At 38.7% G+C, this 15,435-nt stretch overlaps 1 protein-coding gene across 1 annotated transcript in view; it reads left to right on the top strand.

The window, feature by feature from the left end:
* The first annotated feature begins 1,070 nt into the window (after positions 1-1,070).
* LOC119776697 (G-protein coupled receptor 22) overlaps positions 1,071-15,435 on the top strand; it is a 38,684-nt gene continuing 24,319 nt past the window's right edge. The window contains exon 1 of the mRNA XM_038275274.1: positions 1,071-1,706. The gene's annotated coding sequence lies outside the window, so the exon portion shown is untranslated. The remainder of the gene's footprint in view (positions 1,707-15,435) is intronic.

Here is a 15,435-nt window from a genome sequence, read left to right as displayed (position 1 = left end):
ATCATAAATCACAGCAATCACAATATAGAATTCTAGTAGGATGCACTAAACTAAACAATAAAAGGGACAACTATTGCTGCATTTTATTCTAATCATACTGCAATAAAAGAAATGTCTAAAAAAGCATCAACCGGCATCTATTTTCTGTGATGGAATAATTATAACCATCCTTTAATTTGTATTCTAGGTCCAAGGGCCCCTTGTTTTAAACCATGATTGACATAATGACAATATATTTTTATAGAATAAAAATTCAGATTCGGCAATTGGTGTGTATTTAGTTTCATTTAGTTTATTTGTGGAGCCATTAAATGATTGCTGTCTAAGTGTCTAAGTGTCTAGTGGGTTAGAGCAGTAGCTACCCGGTACAATCCCCAGCCAGCACTCTTGGTTCCTGATTAAAAACCCTTGACCCCACATTGCCCCCTGCTTCCCAGGGGATGGGTTAAGATGCAGAAGTGAATTTTGAGATCAATGATGTTCAATTATTATCATTATTATTAATTTGGCATGGCTCGTGAGAGTTAAAGATCAAACACAAGTATTTCCGTTGCAGTGAAAAGTCTTTTTGGAAAAAATTGTCTACAGCAGCTATTTTCACCATTTAATAAAAACAAGACAGTTATTTACAGTCTCTGGGCTTCTTTTGTTTTCTGCTTAATCTTATTTTATTTTATTCATTCATTCATTCTGGATGTTGATTTTGGAAGTTTGGGGCTCCTTTTCTCATCAGGCAGCTTAGATTTGACCCTCTCTCATATTATCTCACACATTCATCTGGACATCCAAGTCTCCAAGCCTGAGTGGCTCTGACAGGGACGTGTTTATTTATTGTGGTACAAGGTCAGAAATTCAACAACCAGTGACCTTGACACAGCTTCTGACAGAGTGAATGATGCTGTATTTAGGCCATAAGCATGGACCTGTGAATCTGTTCATTTAAGGGCCACAGGAAGCCCTACATGTTGCAGCAAAGATGAAATAGGTCTTAAAGTCTCCTCCAAAGTGGTGAGGTGCAGATCATCATATCCAGCCTCTATCCAATCATGTCTTCCTCCGAGGTAGATCAAGCAAGTGTGCGTAATGCGTTTTAGGGGCGAGACGGAAGGAGGCGCATTTGGGAAATCTTGCTGAATTACAAGACGAATGTTCCCCCTTGAGGAATTTCAGGTCGTCCTTGTGAAAAGCTACCCATGCACGCCACCAACCCCCACCACCACCACCACTCCTTTTGCCTCTCTATCTCCCATTCTCTCTATCCTCCCTGCTTCCCCTCCCCTCCGCTTGCAGATCACCTTATTGGTCGCTGGGATGGAGCAACTGCGCTCAAGCGTGCCGTTAGCGCACCATCATGTCTTTGACCGGTCCGCGTTTGGGATGCTGTTTAAGTCCACGGCTTAGAAGAGGACAGGTGTTAACGCGCCTTGTTAGAAAAGACCGTCGGAAACAGGTTAAGTTTGTGGATTTGTAAGCGGACGGCGCACTGTTGCGGCTGCAGCGGTCTGCATCTGCAGGCGCGGAGGGTTTCCCCCCCTCCCGCTGTAATATTTATGACAAAACGGAGAAGAAATATTCTGGTCACGTTTTGGGCTGACAACCGGCTGTCCTGGAGAGCGCTGGAGTGGATCAGGGGTCCAGTGCTGGAGAAGGCGCTGCGCACAGACACCTGCAGTACAATGTAATGGGAATTCCCATCAACCAAACGGGTAAGTTTAATACTTGTCTTTGGCACTTTTTTTTTTTCACGAGACAATGTTTTTCTCTCTCTGCTATAAACTGTATTAATCCGCTTGGGCTGCTGCATTTTTCCCTGCCAAAAGTCTATCCATTCCAATGTGCAAATTATTGTGCACACTGGAACTGGAAACAATAAAGGTGAAGGATTAATCCTTTTAAAATAGAAAATACATGGAAAAAAACTGTTATTTCAAAATCAACTGTTATTTGACACAAAGACTTGCGGGGAGACCTATATGCAACTGTTGGGACTGAAGAAAGGTATAAACACCATCATAAACAGACTTTTAAAGAGGCCATGTGAATCTTTCTATATTATGCGAATGATTGAATTTCTTTGTTAAAAATTAAACAATATTTAAGATAATAAGAAAATAAAAAATGACTTTTTGTTCATATACTCGATACGGTCCATTTTCAGTGATCTTTCTGCTTCACGCGCGATGCTGGCTCCTCTGATCATTTTAATTGCAGGATCTCAGTCGACGCAGTGATGTTGTTTTTTTTTTTGTTTTTTTTTACATTTAATGTTTTGATCTCGTAAAACTTCGGATTTAAGCCTAGCCATTAGTTGGTATTACCCAGATCAGTAGGCTAATCGTTGTTTATATTTGTTTACCTTTAATAACTTAGTCTGAGCCAGGGGTTGTTTTTGCAAGAATTGACTCAGGGTCCCACCGAAGGCTCACGCCCCCCTTTTGGCACTCATTGGAGGCCCATCTATGTATGCAAATAGAAGTTTTAACTAAAAAAGAAAGAAAGAAAGAAAAAAAACATTATATTTTGTTCTCATAAAACCCACTTTCTCTGGCCCTCTTTAGATGATGATAAGCTTATTTAACCCATTAAATAAGGATTAGTGCATTAGGTGCAAAGGGTGTTTTTGTAGAAAACCTGTTCTCCCCCCATAAATGTTTTTTTCTTTTTTTTTTTCGTATGAATTTCTTAACATTTAGTTTTGATGTTTGCTCTTATGACACAGAGCTTCAAAATGCCCACCTTATGCTCATCTCATTTATTTGATTTAGCCTGCTTTTCAGTGGATCAAGTGCAGTCTAAATTCCTAAAAATCTGGACTTCTCTTAAAGCTACAGTGTGTAATAATTACAGGCATATAAATTCAGAAATTTAATATATTATACATAACTATGTTATTTATCATCACCTATGAGCTCAGCCTTTTAACCATAACATTTGCGTTGCCTTAGAATTCGTTATTTATAATTACATAGGAGCGGGTCTCGCAGCCATGGAGGCTGACATCTTTGCGCTACGGCAGCGCAGAGGCAACAAACTAGCGATTGCGAGATCTCCCATGACGCTCGAAAATAACTACGGCAAGTTGAGAGAGATGAACTGAGACGGTACTGAACAGTAGATGGCAGTATTATGCCTGAGAAGCGTTTAGTCTGCCTGAAACCAAAGAAGAAGAAGAAGCAGGTATACTGCGCCTCGGTAACAAGAAAGGTAAACAAGGCGGCAGGCGTGAGTGACTTTGCAAACTGTTTGGCACTGTGTGGCCAAACATCAGACGAATGGAGGATCATGCCTACTCTGTATCACAACGAAAAGCGGCGGACACCGAACCCCCGTCATCTAAGAAGCGGAAACACGACGAGAATAAACGCAAGAGTGACAAGAAACGACAAAAAACACGGATCAACATTGGCACGGCATTTACACGATGGAAGTCACTGATGGAGGAAAAAGGTTTTCAAAGTGACGCTCAAGTTGCCAGTTTTCTCTTGGACAGGTAATTAATCCTATACACACAATTGTCTAATATCACTGCAGTTTTTGGAGTACAGGATGCTCAGACCTGTCTAAAACAATAACATGCTGCGTGATGATGCTGTTACTCTCCAGTATACTTATTCAGCAACGTCCCTGACGTTTCACAGGTAATGATTCAGTAATTTTCTGTAAAATAATTTTCTGGATATATACCTCGGTTACTTCTCTCCGGCTCCTTTGGAGATCTTCAAGCCTTTCCTCCTCTGCTCTCACCCCGCTGGCTCCCATCTCTCGCCTGGCCCCAGCTGCACGCTCACCCCGGCCTCTCTGCCCTCTTCCTTTCCCTCTTTCTTGCCTTGTAACCCCCGTGCCACAAACAAGACTTGGACTCTGTAAACGGGGAATATATATTCTTCCAGCGAACACAATCTCACTGTTAAACTAATGACTACAATTACTTCGTCTGTTTATATCACCATGCAAAGCAGCTCACCAAAACGTCACAACGACGTAGAAAAAATAACGGGTATATTTATTATCTTAAGTCTACATGAAATCTATACCCTACACAGACTAATGAAATACTATCTGTAAAATTATCTATGTAAACAAACCTCATCACTTGAGAAGGTAGGTGATGCGGATGTCGTGGAAGACATTTTGTCCCGTAACGCTCGCCGTACTGTTGGGGGGGAGAAGCGGTGGGGGGGAGACGTTCATGTTGCTGCAGTCTGCAGTCTGACCGCTAGATGTCGCTGAAAATTACACACTGTAGCTTTAAACTTTTGACTCGTTGTTTTAAACTAACAATATTCTTCTTTTCTTTTCTTTCTGCATTGATCTCTGGTTCCAGTGGGGTGAAATAGGCACTTCCTGTTGTCATGGTGACTTGTTGAATCGGTGCTCCACTGATAATGGCTTTTCATACTTGTTACACACGTGTTCATCTTTGAGTTGATTGAATTAGCTAGCTCGACATTAGGCTAGATCAATCTAAAGTTGGGGCTTCAAATAGGAGTTTGTTAAAACTGCTTTGTGAAATGGACCTCTGTACTTAAAGCTACAGTGTGTAATAATTACAGGGATATACAGTCAGAAATGTAATATATTATACATAACTATGTTATTTATCATCATCTACGAGCTCAGCCTCTTAGCCTTAATATTTGCGTTGCCTTAGAATTCGTTATTTATAATTACATAGGAGCGGGTCTCGCAGCCATGGAGGCAGACATCTTTGCGCTACGGCAGCGCAGAGCCAACAAACTAGCGATTGCGAGATCGCCCATTACGCTCGAAAGTAACTACGGCAAGTTGAGAGAGATGAACTGAGACGGTACTGAACAATAGATGGCAGTATTAAAATTATCTATGTAAACAAACCTCATCACTTGAGAAGGTAGGTGATGCGGACGTCGTGGAAGACATTTTGTCCCGTAACGCTCGCCGTACTGTTGGGGGGGAGAAGCGGTGGGGGGGGAGATGTTCATGTTGCTGCGGTCTGCAGTCTGAACGTTAGATGTCGCTGAAAATTACACACTGTAGCTTTAAATTGAAACCTCAAATCAGAAACTTGAGTGTCACTGGTCGGATCATGTACGGTCAAATTTCCTTTCAGCCCCCAGTTCCCAGGAACTGGACCTCACAAGAAAAAAAAATAAAATAAAACAGTACAGCCTCAACCTCACTTGCTTTAGAGTCACTTCCTTGAGCAACACTCTAAGTGTGAGCCAGATTAAATCTCCTACATTTAACAATGCCTGAGGTCAGAGTCAATTAAGGATGTATTCCATTTTTTTTTTTTTTAAGAAACACTGTGCAACTTGTAGCCATAAGGGGCACTAGACCTGTATCGTTCAGGTTTAGCACACCTGACAGTAACTGGCAACTCTGCATTGTGGCAAAAGTAAACAGTTTCCCTTGGTCTTTTGGAATCTGATAGCAGACCACTGGACCAGCAGATTCAAAAGTCCTGGGGTTAGTGGTACATTCAAGGCCACATTCACCCCTCTAAATTAAACCCTACATCAGAGAACTAAAATGTTTCTAATCAGGTAAATGTCATATCTGTTTTGTTGCCCAACAACAACTTTTAGCTTAGGTATCTCTCTTGATTAAGGTGGTCACATGACCATGTCAAGTAACACAGACGGAGAAGGACAGCCTGAGTATAAATATGTGACTAGTACTGCATATTTGCATGAAAAATCAATAACTATGTCTGTAATTAACCAGAAACTTGAGTCTAAACTTACGCAATTATTAATTTAACTGTGTGCAGATGCAGGCTGAGACAAAAGCAAAATTTGCACCTTTCTATGGAAAGTTTTAAGCTTTAGCTTGAAGGTTAAAAACTTGAAAACTCTGCAACCAAGTCAGATGAGATCAAACCCACTGGCTAAATTTAAATACAGCAAATTACAGCCCTTATCTCTTGTCCCTTCACTTTTTGTGGAGTAAGAACATTGTAATTGTTTGGAATGACCTCTGGACATGTTGCCAAATGCTGACACCCCATATCCTTCTGGACGTCATTGTGAAGTTCTGGAGGGCTTTCATTTTGCAATTCCCTACTTGAAAGGGATGACCTCTATATTGAAGTTTTCAACTGGATTTCACCAATAAACAGCCTTTAGATTACTTGGTTTGCTATTATTAGGTGTCTTAAATAATGATTTCACAGTCAATTATGTGAAAGACCTCAACAAAGAGAAAAAAAATGTAAATGTAAAAATTTGAAATCGTTATCAAAAAAAATATGTCTTACCCCTTAGATTAAAATATATATATATCCCAAATTCCTTTTAATTAAATTGGACCATTTGTCATTCGACTTAGTAACCAGTATCGTTTTAGTCAAACAAATCTAAATAAAACGTGTACAGCCAAAGCATCTTAGGTCAAAATTTAGTTGTCAAAGGAGATTTAAGTGGAACACACAATTATATAAGTTAAAGCTCTAGTATTTTTCCAGATGTATTCATGCATTCACACATCAATACATTCTTTTCTTTACCTTAACATACGCCTATTATGTGGCCTTGTATTTCTTAAACCCAACTTATCATACATTTCCTGGGCAAAAGCAAAATGTTTAATATTTCAAAGGGCCTTAATAAGGTTTATGTCTTTAAACAATGATTTAGCATCCGTCAAGTCACAATCAAAGGTAGAAAATTGGCTGTACTTCGGTGTTGTAGTTAGCTTTACTTTTTGCATTGACTAGATTTTTGGCACCTCACTGCATTTTGGACGCATAACCAAACCATATTTCCAGTTACATTTCAAAGGGAGCTGTGCCATTTGCTTCTCACAAATAAGTTGGGACCAACAAGCTGGTGCCTTATCTCTCTTAATCTCTTGTAAGGGTAACTTGCAAAGTAAAGTTTGCACTTTGGCATCTATTGGACGTTCATTGGAAGGTTTGCAGCAAGTTGCAGAGTTGTTTGAAACTTGTAGTTCAAGACTGTGATGGTGCCTATGCTCTAAAATGTCCTTTTGAGGATGCGGACAGGCACTTCTGCAGCCTCAACTCGATGAGGTGAGTGAGCTGGGTGAATTCCTCTATTCTAGTTGTATCTTGACAATCCAGGAACTGATACAGTTCTTTGACAGATTTGGAGCCAATAAAATTTGTTCCTGGGTCATACCAGATATTGGGTGTCTTCTAATCGCTGCAAACCGCTGGTAAGACTAAAAAAAATCTTTGTGCCCACATTGAATCAACCAGGTCGACGTGAATCACTCTGCTGGTGAAGATGACACCCCACACTTTAATTGACACACGTTTCTTAATAGCGTCGTTTGACATGGTATGGTTCACACAGGTCCATTGTGCCTAACGCAAAGGGACCTACAGGTCTAGTGAAGCACCTCCATAGTAATCTTTGCCTTTAGAGAGATAGAGATAGGATCCTGTATGCGTATGACACGTTGCCTTCCTGATCAGCAATGCACACTGAATCCCGGAATACGTTTTTGGTGTTTAAATTTTGTCCTGTGGCTTACATAGTCACTCACAACAGATCTTAAGGTACATGACTTGAAAGCTAAAGCGAATGGTTAACAAAAAATAATGCTATCCTACTCCTCTGAAGCTCAACATGGCCATTTAAGCAATCAGTTGTCACCACATGTGACCACCAAAGTGAAGACCCATATGTTAAATGGAAAGAGAGAGGATGCCATGCAGTCTTCTCTGAAGCCATGGATCATCCCACCATATGCTAGTAACCCCGTCTCTTCTTGATTCACAACCAAGCGGTCTGTAGTGGTAGCAAGGAAAGTCACTCCCTTATGAGCAGCTTGAAAATGTCTCTCAGCTCATCCTGGTGTTCTGAGGCAGTAATGACACCATTTGTTGCCACTTCTTCCCACTTTGGGTTCTTTATGGACTTTATGGACCCTAACTAGACTCTTGTGACTACTGAAGGGTCTTTCTTCAACCATATTTTGAACAGTTGTACTACCAGGAGCTCTCTGAAGAGTGCTGCCAAAAATGACCTCTTTTGCATGTTGCTAATCCTTTGTTGAGCTGCCATAGATATATTTTGCTGACAAAAGTTGCCTCTCTTACTCAGAGAGACATAGGAACTTTGGCCCTTGCTTCCACTCTGAATTGATGTCAAGTTTTTTAGGTGGGGCTCCTCGAGTGGTAATGTCAGCTTCATTGAGTTGCCCAGGATTCCACCACTAGCCTTGTAACAGTGAACTACTTTGAATCTCTCCAATCCTGTTTGCGAAAAAAGTCTGAAACCGATAAATCTTGTGTTGGATAGCTCCAAGAATTGTTTGGTTGTCCACCAAAATGTAACATTGTTTGGTCTTAATCTGGCTGTGCTGTTCTTTTATAATCTGTGTATAGCTTCCATATTTATTTATTTTATAGCCTCTTACAATACTAGGGCTACTGCTTACAATTATTTTTCTATTTGATTGATCTTTTGGCCAATTTGTTATTTTATCGACTTAACAACTTAATGTACAATTTGCAAAAATGGGTAGATTTTACAGAATTTAAACAAAGTCAGTCTAGAACTGTAAAACCTGTGGTGTTCTGGATAAAGCATATTTACAGAAAGAGAAGGGATTTGTTTTATGTTTGAATCTTAAAGTCTTAAATCTGCAAATCTTAAATCATCAACTCTTAGATTTTTAAAATTAGGACCTAGGCGACAATATAGTGAAATGATTTATTTAGGAACATATCTCCTATTTTCTGCCAGTACATACTGACTAAGAACATTCAGAAGGCTGTGATTAGAAATGGCATGGAAGTGTCAGTCCACACTGACGTAGGCTCCAATGTTTTTTCTCATTCTCGCTCTCATTCAGACAGTTAGCTCGAGCAATTGCTTTGCATATGGGTCATTGTAGGTTTGCATCTATAAATGTATTTATAGACTAGATTTGATTCTGCTGGTGGGGGAAATATTCCACCACATGCATGTCACTCTCCAGCTAAAAGTGAAAGCACAGTTAAGGGAAGCTGTCATTTTGGCTTCAGTGTGGTAAGAAACAGGAGCAGTGGCAACTGATGTGACATGTTGATTGAGAGGTTGTATTTACCCTTTCAGATGACAATTTTGAGAATGCTGCCATGGAAAGCTTTAGGATTTGAGTGTGAAAAACATAAAAGATTCTTAAAATAATCTTGAATAGATCTCAAATGTGCTGCATGTGCTGAATCTAATTATGAATCTATGATAATGCTTGATAATCCATCCAATTAGATTGAGTTTCAAACAATTTTCAAAGAGCAGAAAGAATGTATTTACATTACTTTTTCTTAGTCTGTTAGAATAAAATCCCAATGAAATACATTTTAACTTTTGCTGTAACTGGAAAAAATGTTTGAAGGTTTAAAGAGTGTAAATCTTTTTACAAGCCACTGCAAGTGTTCTTACGTAGACTTAAATGGATACTGATTGTTTCTTTCTGGATAGCTTTGATAATAAACCTGTTCAACAAGAAACCACCATACAGGTAGGATAGAATAGAAAAATAAAAACCCAATAAACCACAGTAATTGCCTTGTCTGCAGATGTATTGATTATGAAGACAGTCTATCCCTCTTTACAATGTTCCCTTGGTAAAATTACAGAACACTTAACGTTATTTTTCAACCCAACACAGTAAATATAAGTGTTGCATCAAATGTGAATGAGCACAGGGAAGCAAAATCTCAAAGCAGATCTCCTCTGTAGATGGGATGCTGTAGAAAATGGATGATGGTAACAGTCCGGGACTGGAAGAGCGACAGGAAGGATACAATAAATCATTAGAAGAGCAGAAAACTGGAGTAATCATGAATGAAAAGAGATAACATTGATACATGGGTAGAAAAACAGCATCCAGTTTCCTGGTCATGTTCTAGATATGAACTTAATATTTCAACATGCACATTGTCATGCTGCTCACTCACCTGCTGCATAAGTGGCAAACTGACAGCCATACAATGAATACAAATGTGAGTCTAATTTACATTGCTCCTCCTTGATTATTTCATTTGAAAGCCTCTCCATGTAGAGTAAAAAGTGAATCTCTTGGTTTTATCCGTGCAGTATCATGTATCACATGTTTTGTTTACCTCCTTAGGGTTGAGGTTAAATCCCCTGCCTGTCACTATGTAACGATATCATAGTTGATAGCCCTGCAGTAAAGCACTCCTCTCTCCTGGACAATGATGTCCTGTCTACAGGAGATGAATAGCATTAATTGAGCTCTAATTGCCCTCAAGAGTCAAGTAGTTTAATCATTTTAACCTCATACAACTTCTTCTGCATCTTTTTTCTTTTATTCCTTTTTGTCGCCTCAATTTTCTCAATTGCACTTTTTGATAAGTCTTAAAACATGATTCTCTTTCTTTTTCATATCTTTTTTTCTGATGAACTGAGTCATTTATGGACCTGAAGTGTTTGGTGCAGAGTCTTTTCTCAGCAGACTCTAAATGAAAGCAGTCTCTAATTAATTTTAAGCTGAAGGTTAGACCTGCATGAGCCCAAAACTGTCCTGATTACCATTGATTTTTTTTTTTTCTATATAACTGTTTTGCTTTGTGCGACATAGTTACTGCTTAAGTCAGAGATAACATCTGGAGTTTTAAATGCTGTACTGTGGACTGATATTCTTATCTGGGCCTTCCATTACCTCTTATGCAAAAATCAAGCAATGCTAGACATATTTCTTTGAATTATTTGAAACAACTGGACCAATCTATTACTCTAATGAGCTCAGAGATGCAGCAATCTGCTGAGAAGGTTCTGTTAAAGATCAATATGTTTAAGTATTTGTTTACAACATGCTCTACAGAGCACAATTGCACAGCCTCTTCTTTTTTCTTTTTTTTACCAATTTAAAAGAACAGTTTTAAACTGTGTAAAAAATTGGATTATCTCTCACTTATAATTAGGCAAAAGACACAAGCAGGTTAACTAGCAAAACAGAATAGGTTCCAAATTCCTATTTTTCTCCTATTTACAATGTTGGTGTTTTTTGAGTAGTATTTTTAAGGATTTATATATTTTGGCTTTATTTTTTGGGGTTTAAATCAACTAGAGACACCAATTATCATAAAAATCATGATTTTGGACTGTGGGAGAAAGCTAGACTACCGAGTAAGAACCTACAAACTCCTGGCTTTAAAAAGAAAATAATTTCAATCTGAAAAATTCACATGGAAAGAAAAGACAATTAGGAGAAATTAATTGATACAATTACTTACACTTTGGTGCTCAGACCTCGGCAGGAAACATAGCACTGAATTTTGATAGATATGCATGAACAGGAGCAAAGAATCGAGCTGTTTTCCCCCAGGCCTGAAACTGGTGGTGGAGTTGAGATAGATGAAGTTGGTCAGTCTGTAGACTGCTGGTTAGTGAGACGGTCTGCTGAGCTTTATGGAGAGATCCAGGGAATTGCGTGAGCTGATACTAGAGCTTCACTCAGGGACCTGGAAGATGGAAGTCCAGTTGAATAACACAGGCTGAGAGAACCTGTCCATGATGAGCAAGCATGGAGTGACAGTGGAGAGGATAAACTCCCCATTGGGAAGAAACCTCTGGCAGAACCAGGCTCAACATGGCGGTCTTCTGCCGGACCGGTTGAAATGAGACGCGGAATGCAGTAATAGTCCAGCAGGAATGAAACTGATTAACTTTTAGCTACGATGGTGGAGGAGGAGCTGGAGGTTGTTTGAAACAGGTCATCTGAATGTCACACAGCGCATCCACCGCCTGCACACTAAGTAGCAGATGAATTGCGGATCGGAGGCCTTTTAAGATGAACTTTGGACTCTGATTGGCTTTTATGGAGGTGTGGTTCAAAGCTGATTGGCTGTGTCGTAGGCGAAGGCGAGTAATCTGTTTATTATTCAGTTGAACTTCCACCTAGGCTCCATTTGCTGGGATCCGAAAAAAGGCAGCTGTACTGCTAACTGCACCACCAGGCAGCCTGCAATACAATCATCCTTAAAAAATATTTGTAGTGTAATAGGTGCTCTGCTCAGCCCATTTGTTGAATTACTCCAATGAAACATTTGCAAAAAGCCTTTAACTAAATGAAGATGATTTCATTTAAGTGATATAAATTTACTGAAGATGTATGAAAATGTGCATTTTTCAATTAATCAATCATTCAGTCAATCAATCAGAGTGTCCTTTTATAGATTAGTGGCATACTATAGATTGGTTATAAAAAATTATTATGAAGCAGTTTCGAAAGGTATAGATGCTTATATATTCTAAGTATTTATTCATAATTAATAGTTTTTTTTTCCCTGTTAGAGAACTGGAAGAAGAGGCTATCCACATGTTTTTACATGCCATCTCAGTGCTCTGACCTAAATCCTATAGAAAACCTACAGCAGGGATGTCCAAGTCAAATACACCGAGGGTCAAAAAAACAAATTTGCAACAAGCCGAGGGCCGGACTGATTAAATGTTTATTAAAACATATTGAAATGAACATAGCCTATTGAACCAGGACCTAACACAGTTATTTTAAAAACGAAATATTAATATCAATATCAATATTATTAATAAAGTTTTATTATATCAATAAACTTATTAAGATAAATACATAAATGAAAGTGCATGCATTATAAATCAAAAATGCATTACTGTGCAAATAGTAAAATAATAATTTTAAAAAATCAGTTCTATTCCCTCTCATGGCTCTTATCTGCATTTTTCCTTGAGTCCATTCAAATGAAAAATTAATGAATAAAATAAAATACAAAAATCTATGCCACACAGACAGAAGAAAATCACGTCTTGTACAAAAATTTTGTGATAGCCAGACGTTCTTTAAAAAAGGAATTTTCTTTATAAAAGGACCGAAGAATCAAAAAGATTAAGGTGGGATCCGCACGCCAGGCACAGAATATCGGAAGGTGAACAGACTGCACAGTCAGGGCAGAGGTCTGCGCCTGTAAGTAGCGCTCTGTCTCGATTCGTGCGAATCCCACCTGCCCCTCGCTCACCAGCATGTCCGTCTCTTACCTGCAGGATCAGCTACCCCCTCCCTCCATCCAGGCTCCTTTTATTTTGGCTTCAATCAGCCTCTGCTGACACCTGAACGCAGCAGTTGTGGAGCGCAGTTACAGTAGTGCACTCTGCCTCCTTAAGGGCAGATTATACTTCTGAAACCCCACACATCAAATCGTCGCTTGGGTCTGGTCGCAAACCAGTTTTGCTGGTAAATCTCTGCACGTAGACTTACCAGCAGGTATGGAATATCGGTCTGGTATTTCTAGGGCCTATTCAAGAACTTGCGAGAACTGCGGTGGATAGTCATGAGAACTTTGGCAGCCCCAGCTGGACTGTTTATCTTTCAAAACATAAATTGCGCGTCTGCAAGATATCACGGTCACGGAGATGTATCTAGAGTTGCTAGATATCGAAGAGGAACAGGTTTTGTTAATGGAGTTGGCAAAAAGACCGATTAACCTTTCGTTGTAGTTAGGAGTATGTAGAAAAACTGTATGAAAGGAAAGGTCATAGATCCGTTACTCTGTACGCTGCAACCTTTTGAGAAGCAGTATTGCAAAAAGGCTGGTGATGTAAAGTGTTACCAACAGGGTGTAGATTATAACCAATGCACCGTGCTATTAACTCTCTACTAAATAAATGTCCTCCAATTAAATGTTGTATTTATGTTTATGATTTTTATTGAGATCATTTGTATGCAGAAGATAAATTGTTCTGCAGCCATTACTCATTTTGTAATGTGAGTGTAATTGATTTAACTGCCTCTTTGCGTGCTTCTTTATCTTTAAAATCTTTGACTCCCTCAGTTTGACATGAAAACCTGTCGTTTTTATGTTCAAAATTATTCTGATTTTTGAAGTTGCTTTTTTAAAAAACAATGGGAGAAAATATCTGACCATAGTCTGTTGCTCCTCTGTCATTTATTACGTTTGGAAGTAATCAGATATATATATTTAATAAAGCTATGTTCTCAGTTCTGAATCCTGCTGCTTTCACAGGTTGAACAGGGAGCTGCTGTAAAAGAAGAGTAAACTATTCCCATTATCAATGGCTCTCGACCGCCGTTTGTGAGAGATTGTCAGTATTTGTATCTCTATGCACTCAGTATAGCATGTGTGCTCAGGTCAAAGCTATTGCCAGGTGTTATCATCCAGCTGCTGGATCGCTGCTTTGTCACAAGAGAACCATTAAAGCAATTGCAGCCCTCGGTATGTGACTCGACTATTTATTTAAAACGGTCCAACACAGGGCAAATCAACACAGGTGGTATAAGCACACAGACCAATTCACTGTGATGATTGCATCGAGACAATTAATTTAACTCCTGATAGAAAGTGCTATTAGATTTAATTCAGACTCTATTATATCCAGCTTCTAAGAATTTCAGATGGGGGGATGATGGCAGACATTGCTAATCAGGGAGAATCTCCTAAAAGCTCCTATAAAATAATGGTATTTATTGGTTTAAAAAAAAAGTACAATAAGTGTTTCTTTTTATCGCTCCTTTTATATTCTGCATCTTTTTGTCATTTTTACTAAGCATTGTTTTCTTTCTCTACAATAGTCCACGTTCCATTATATAATTTATCTTCATTTCACAAGCTTTTGCTCTTCGATTTCTTTCTGTTTTAAAGAGCAGCGATTGCATGACAGCCTTGATGAGTGCATATTGATGGGACATGTATTTAATAGTAAAATGCTGTAGCCAGGACGTCACTGCTAGATGGAGGGTGCAGAACGGTGTCTATAAAAAGTGGCAAAGCTAAATTAAAACCACTGAGCGCACTGTCAGGTGGTAATGATGCCTCACACTGGTTCAAAGCTGTCTAGGGAGCAATGCTTCTATTTCTACACATAGCCGTGTAGGCTATAATAATTAACCTGTCCACTGTTTCTTTCCTGATGTTTTGGTGTTAGAGCAGCCTGCTGAAAGGGTATAAGGTAACTCGCCATCCAACTGTGAGTAGCATTCTAAGAAAGTCAATTATATATTATGAAATGCAAATTTATCAAAAGTTTGATTTATGTTGTGAAGTTAGTTCTATCTACGTATCATACAAAAAAAAGTGATAAAAATGATTTTTAAATTAATTTAATAAATTAAACAAAATAGATGAAGAGCACACACACACACACACACACACACACATATATATATATATATATATATAGCTTACTGTTATGAGCTCTTTTACAAATACCACTGCTTTCTGGGCCGATGCAAGCTGACTTAGTTTAATACAGAAACACAATTAGATGTTCTACCTTACGAGCTACTCTTAAACCTCAAATCCTCCCAGAACAAAATCCCCATCAAATCAGTTGAACAATAAATTAATTAACAAATTTAAAATGTATTTTTACTTTAATGTGTTAAATCAAATATCAGTTTCCTTTTTAATAAAAACGTATATTAGTGTTTTATCCAAGCAGACAAAGACACACTTCTGTGGTAGAAATGTCATGTTATGTGTTT

Source organism: Cyprinodon tularosa, unplaced genomic scaffold (genome assembly GCF_016077235.1).
Source record: "Cyprinodon tularosa strain WSP-4 unplaced genomic scaffold, ASM1607723v1 ctg95, whole genome shotgun sequence".
NCBI classification, from domain to species: Eukaryota; Metazoa; Chordata; class Actinopteri; order Cyprinodontiformes; family Cyprinodontidae; genus Cyprinodon; species Cyprinodon tularosa.
The sequence above is the reverse complement of the archived record's forward strand: the minus strand, read 5'-3'. Positions and strand labels throughout refer to the sequence as shown.